Below are 7,289 nucleotides of genomic sequence, written 5' to 3' on the forward strand. Positions count from 1 at the left end.
CCAAGGGCATAAAAAGAGCTTTAATGTAGGCAGCATCTGTTACTTTAAAGGCCACAAAGTGTTGTCACAGGTGTTCCTCATACAACTCTCAGTCCTCGGCAGACTTGTTGCAGATGGGGCAGGGTGGGCTGGCGAATATTGAGGCCATTTTACCAGCTGGTCAATGTTCTCTCCAGCAATGCCTTGTACTCCTGCTTCTGCTACAGGAAACTCTGCAGGATAACCTCCAAGATTGCCCCTGTCAACACTGTAATTTCAATAACAACACAAGGGAAAACTGAACCTTACTCATTGTAACTTATGTATTAAATTGCACAACTGAAAACGCCGATAAAGTACAATCATTTAATGCCAAAACCAAAATGAATTCCATACATTGGCCTTGTACATTGCGAGGTCACTACCAGTTAGAAAAATAGTGATATGCAAGCAGACCACCACATCTGAAGGTCTCGCTGTATGGTAGTACAACACGCAATGTGTGGTTTTTATGAGAAATAAAAACGGCAGAAATGATGTTTATTTTGACTTCTATTCCAATTTTCTGTACTGGTTCAAGAGATCTCGGAAAATAAGTGATACAAAACTTTTTTTGATGAGTGTATTTACTAAAGTATGTAAAAATTGTTCTATAGCATTGTAAACACATATGGCACAGCTGCAGACCTAAGTTACTTTTAAAGTGCACTCGTCTACTAGAACTGTTCAGTATTATTCCTACTTTTGAACTGTCTCTATTACTTGTCTAAACTGACATGACATGGTGTCAACATTATCTTGCAATACAAACATTTGACAATGTGGCACCGATGAGGTCGACACCAGCATCGATATGCATTCGTCTTTGGACTCTGAGCATTGTTTCTGGGCAGTTCTGCCATGTTCAATTCTTTATGAGCCATGCATGTGTTTAGGTGAATAAATGAACTACTGCTAAATGGGTGTTGTTTGGTGTAACCAACCCGAACTTCTCCCTCACTGGTGACCCTGATTTATAACATCTTCCGTTTTCACCGTTTTACTGTGTCCACGACCTCTGTGTCGGTTATTTTCGCGTGTATTACATTGACACAGCATTCGAACAATGACTTCGGACCAGCACCTTTGTGATCGACATGCATCGTGTTGCGGGCGATGTACACCCACGAGGACTGCAACACGATGCCTCTCACTCGATGATTCCGCCGAACATTTTCAAGCCTGCAACAATAAGTGAGGTTAGGACTGCGCATAACTCCAGCAATCAAGCGCCTTTGTTCCCACCACGTGTGCCTTCCCTCATTGACTGTGCAGTTATCCCTTACAGATCTCTGTGCAGTGCAGGACCAATGTCAATTTCTGCAAATGCTTCATCGGACAACCTACTTCCACCAGGACAACGATTTGCCACGCCGCAATCCATGCAGTACCACGTGTATACCTGCCACATTACAGGTCTACCTCCTCAGCATCCAACCCCACCCGCACTTGCCTCGGTTCAGCATCAGCACATGCCTTCCTACTTTGATACCTTGGCCTGCAACAGGAACAATAACTTGCTATTTGTGCCTCACCTCCACCTCCGTCCCACTTAGCACTGTTTTGTGCCATGACATTCACCTTATCCGCACACTGTTTTGAGTGGAGTGACTATGAACAGTGAACATTCATACATCCATTCCACATTCAACATCATTTCCCACACTGTGCTTCTGGACAGCCCACACTTCCACAGCCTCCCTGCAACACAGGTGGCCCCAGCTGTGATCATACGTCGAGCTCTCCATGAACTAACCACTCATTCTCAAACTTTGAACTCTTTCTCACCTATCACCACTGCACCAGCTCCAGTCGAGAGCCAAAGAAACTAAAACATCTGCCTAATAGCGTGTATGGCCCCCACGAGTATGTGGAAGGCTTGCACTTCTGTCAAGTTCAACAATTCTTTTCAGTCGTCATTGGTGGCGTTCTTCTTCCAGCCACAGTGATGTCGGAGATTTGATGTTTTACTGGATTCCTGATATTCACGGCACACTCCTGAAATGGTCGTATGGGAAAAACCCCAACTTATCGCCACCTCAGAGATGCTGGGTCCCATCGTTCATGCGCCGACTATAACACTACGTTCAAACTCAAAGTCTTGATAACCTGCCACTGCAGCAACAGTAACCGATCTAACAACTGTGCCAGACATATCTTGTCTAACATAGGCGTTGCCGACCACAGCACCGTATTCTACCAGTTTCTTTGGCTTTTCAATGTATTATCATTGCTTCAATTAATTTGAGAGTGCACATTCATGGTTTTAGGCGTCAAGTGTAAGTTATATGATCTTTTTCTTTTGATGTGTTGTGTGTTTTCATCTTGTAGTGGGAACATTATAAGGCTTTCCTCGCGTATTATGATAACATGTAGTGCAAGTGATACAAAACATTAGACATCTCGTCATAAAGAATCATTTTTAGTATAGTTTGACATGCTTAAGTGTCACCAAAATATAACATTGATGGTTAAACACATTACCACACGTAACCTAAAGATCTAATGAAACATGAAGATAGTATTAGCGTTTAGTAACATTGCCTATTATTTTTCTAGTGAATAATGTGATGCATTATCGTCTACTCCCTACATCGGTGACTGTTGAGGTAAAGCATTACTAAAAATCTCAACAAGTCAGGGATTACTTTGCCTGAAGTAGGCCTAAAATCGAGATGCCAATATCATTACACATTTCGTTAATTACTATAGGTACTTCAGAGACAGAAAAGTGTACAATAATCAATATACGCTTGTTCACAAGTGCTGCTTAACTTGGGAGTTCGATCAGTGGCAGTGTTATGAGTATTTTGATAAATAATACAGATATTTTAGACATTTAAATCCTGAAAATTACACCAACGTTGTCAATATCTTTACATGGTGTGATAAATAATTCAATAAACTTAAATAAAATTATACTTTAATGGCCTGTAAAATATTGTACTGTGACTGGTTGTTTCATTTTATTGCCTGGTAAAATACTGGAGGAGTGGCACAGTATAACATCACAGAAATAGATGTGGCTTAGGCAAGGAGGCGTGACCTCCTACCACCCACGGAGTCCTTACCTAGTAACCTCTGAGGAAGGAATGGTGTGCATATTTGATCCAGGAACCACATTGCGTCACTACTGATAAAGATCTGAGGATAAGCATACGCAGACAGCCTCACTCCAATCTTAAATGATTAGTGAGATAGGATCAGTACAGCTGGCATACAACACGGATAATTAAGAACTAGCAGAGAGAGAACCTACGTCAATATATCAGTCTCTATCAACCTTTCACTCAATTCTGTATCTTGGTGACAGGTTGCACACATTGCATAAAATCACCATTTGGGCCTGATCATGGAAGGAAGTGGTTAATTTAATCAAAACATTAGAAAACCTAAACATTTTAAGTATACATTATACAGGGTGTTACAAAAAGGTACGGCCAAACTTTCAGGAAACATTCCTCACACACAAATAAAGAAAAGATGTTATGTGGACATGTGTCCGGAAACGCTTAATTTCCATGTTAGAGCTCATTATCTACTGTACTTCCTCGATTCACCGCCAGTTGGCCCAATTCAAGGAAGGTGATGTTGACTTTGGTGCTTGTGTTGATATGCAACTCATTGCTCTACAGTACTAGCATCAAGCACATCAGTACGCAGCATCAACAGGTTAGTGTTCATCACGAACGTGGTTTTGCAGTCAGTGCAATGTTTACAAATGCGGAGTTGGCAGATGCCCATTTGATGTATGGATTAGCACGGGGCAATATCCGTGGCGCGGTACATTTGTATGGAGACAGATTTCCAGAATGAAGGTGTCGCGACAGGAAGACGTTCGAAGCAATTGATCGGCGTCTTAGGGAGCACGGAACATTCCAGCCTATGACTCGTGACTGGCGAAGACCTAGAACGACGAGGACATCTGCAATGGACGAGGCAATTCTTCGTGCAGTTGATGATAACCCTAATGTCAGCGTCAGAGAAGTTGCTGCTGTATAAGGTAACGTTGACCACGTCACTGTATGGAGAGTGCTACGGGAGAACCAGTTGTTTCTGTACCATGTACAGCGTGTGCAGGCACTATCAGCAGCTGATTGGCCTCCACAGGTGCACTTCTGTGAATGGTTCATCCAACAATGTGTCAATCCTCATTTCAATGCAAATGTTCTCTTTACGGACAACATGATCAAATTGTAAAATTTTCACAATCAGCATCAGGGATTCCATGCGACGGAGGGTGGATGCATGTATCCTCGCTAACGGAGGACATTTTGAACATTTCCAGTAACAAAGTGTTTGAAGTCATGCTGGTACATTCTGTTGCTGTGTGTTTCCATTCCATGATTAATGTGATTTGAAGAGAAGTAATAAAATGAGCTCTAACATGGAAAGTAAGCGTTTCCGTACACATGTCCACATAACATGCACTCCTGGAAATTGAAATAAGAACACCGTGAATTCATTGTCCCAGGAAGGGGAAACTTTATTGACACATTCCTGGGGTCAGATACATCACATGACCACACTGACAGAACCACAAGCACATAGACACACGCAACAGAGCATGCACAATGTCGGCACTAGTACAGTGTATATCCACCTTTCGCAGCAATGCAGGCTGCTATTCTCCCATGGAGACGACCGTAGAGATGCTGGATGTAGTCCTGTGGAACGGCTTGCCATGCCATTTCCACCTGGCGCCTCAGTTGGACCAGCGTTTGTGCTGGACGTGCAGACCGCGTGAGACGACGCTTCATCCAGTCCCAAACATGCTCAATGGGGGACAGATCCGGAGATCTTGCTGGCCAGGGTAGTTGACTTACACCTTCTAGAGCACGTTTGGTGGCACGGGATACATGCGGACGTGCATAGTCCTGTTGGAACAGCAAGTTCCCTTGCCGGTCTAGGAATGGTAGAACGATGGGTTCGATGACGGTTGGAATGTACCGTGCACTATTCAGTGTCCCCTCGACGATCACCAGAGGTGTACGGTCAGTGTAGGAGATCGCTCCCCACACCATGATGCCGGGTGTTGGCCCTGTGTGCCTCGGTCGTATGCAGTCCTGATTGTGGAACTCACCTGCACGGCGCCAAACACGCGTACAACCATCATTGGCACCAAGGCAGAAGCGACTCTCATCGCTGAAGACGACACGTCTCCATTCGTCCCTCCATTCACGCCTGTCGCGACACCACTGGAGGCGGGCTGCACGATGTTGGGGCGTGAGCGGAAGACGGCCTAACGGTGTGCGGGACCGTAGCCCAGATTCAGGGAGACGGTTGCAAATGGTCCTCGCCGATACCCCAGGAGCAACAGTGTCCCTAATTTGCTGGGAAGTGGCGGTGCGGTCCCCTACGGCACTGTGTAGGATCCTACGGTCTTGGCGTGCATCCGTGCGTCGCTGCGGTCCGGTCCCAGGTCGACGGGCACGTGCACCTTCCGCCGACCACTGGCGACAACATCGATGTACAGTGGAGACCTCACGCCCTACGTGTTGAGCAATTCGGCGGTACGTCCACCCGGCCTCCCGCATGCCCACTATACGCCCTCGCTCAAAGTCCGTCAACTGCACATACGGTTCACGTCCACGCTGTCGCGGCATGCTACCAGTGTTAAAGACTGCGATGGAGCTCCGTATGCCACGGCAAACTGGCTGACACTGACGGCGGCGGTGCACAAATGCTGCGCAGCTAGCGCCATTCGACGGCCAACACCGCGGTTCCTGGTGTGTCCGCTGTGCCGTGCGTGTGATCATTGCTTGTACAGCCCTCTCGCAGTGTCCGGAGCAAGTATGGTGGGTCTGACACACCGGTGCCAATGTGTTCTTTTTTCCATTTCCAGGAGTGTATTTTCTTTCTTTGTGTGTGAGGGATGTTTCCTGAAAGTTTGGCCGTACCTTTTCGTAACACCCTGTATAAAATAATTATTCCAATATTACATTAATGGTGAAAGGCGACCTCAGATACTGTTTCATTACTGTGGCTTTTGATATTAATTGCATGATGATACTACTACTTTCTTTTTATTACATTTATCTATCCATCATACCAATTGTCTCTTGAGGTAGAATGGGAATAATTGGTTCAGTTATTAAATAGTGCATGTCTTTTCGTTTTACCTTTATGTATTCTCAATATATTAACGTGTAGATGGAATGGAGTGAGTCACAAAATGCGCCCTTGCATAGGACATCCATAAATGCACATATAGCTACAGGTTGTTAGCAACCTAGGTTCATAGGGAAAACTGTAAGGAAAGCAGGTATGTCTGCGACATAGAAGAGCCTGAAACATGTCGTGCCATAGTTGGTCACATAAGTGATTCATATTGCCCCACCATGGAACAGAAGGTGGATGCTGCCTCAGTGTGTCCGCCATGATAGGCATTATGTCTTTGTCTTGTAAGTGAACGGTCGCTCCGTCAGAGCGTCTCGTACAGGTTGCAGTTTATGGTATGAATTATTCAGTCATGAAACCGATTAGTCCGCTTTCTTTCAGATCTGTTAAGAGTAGGGAAGAGTTGCAATGACCACTAATTTTTTTATTTCTGGAAAAATCAATAGAGAGAGAGAGAGAGAGAGCATATTCTGATGGGAACTCCTTTGTTCAGGCCTTGAATCATCAAGAAGCATGAATATTCGTCCAAGCCTGAAGCCTGAGGACTGCTGATGTTATCTTTATTTGGTTACAGGTGTATTGTTCTTATTTTTGCACTAATTTTGTAAAGGTCGGCTGATAATTTCTTTTTAGTAATGTGCCAGTCATTACCTTCCGTGGGTCATCATTCATGGGTGCACTGACATTAAGCTGTCATCCTTCCTTGGCCGTTTCATAGCGAATAATTCGTTTGTGCTCCACAAAAATACTATCGTGTGAATTTTCTTGCAATGAAGAATGATTTCACGGTCAATAATCTGTTTAGCACTGTTTTCCATGTCCGACGTGGCCATGGCTAGCAATGAGCTCTCATCATTGATGAATGACTTTCATATTAGACAATATGTGCGTGCTAATGTAAACTGAGAGAATATATTTGCGTGTGAATTTTATCAGAACAGAGAACTATGAAATGCTGAGTAATATATACCGTTCTCTTCCAAAAGCGACGTGGATGTGACTACATAGGCAATGGGCTTCCGCCGTTCTTAAATAGCTTTCAGATTAGGCTGGGTGCGTGTGTTAATGTGAATTTGATGAGAATGCCTTTGTGTGGGTTGTAGTCGACACAAGGACGATTTCTTTGTGGGTAACATATGTCATTTCTTTAC

Source organism: Schistocerca gregaria, chromosome 6 (assembly GCF_023897955.1).
Source record: "Schistocerca gregaria isolate iqSchGreg1 chromosome 6, iqSchGreg1.2, whole genome shotgun sequence".
In the NCBI taxonomy this organism is placed as follows: domain Eukaryota; kingdom Metazoa; phylum Arthropoda; class Insecta; order Orthoptera; family Acrididae; genus Schistocerca; species Schistocerca gregaria.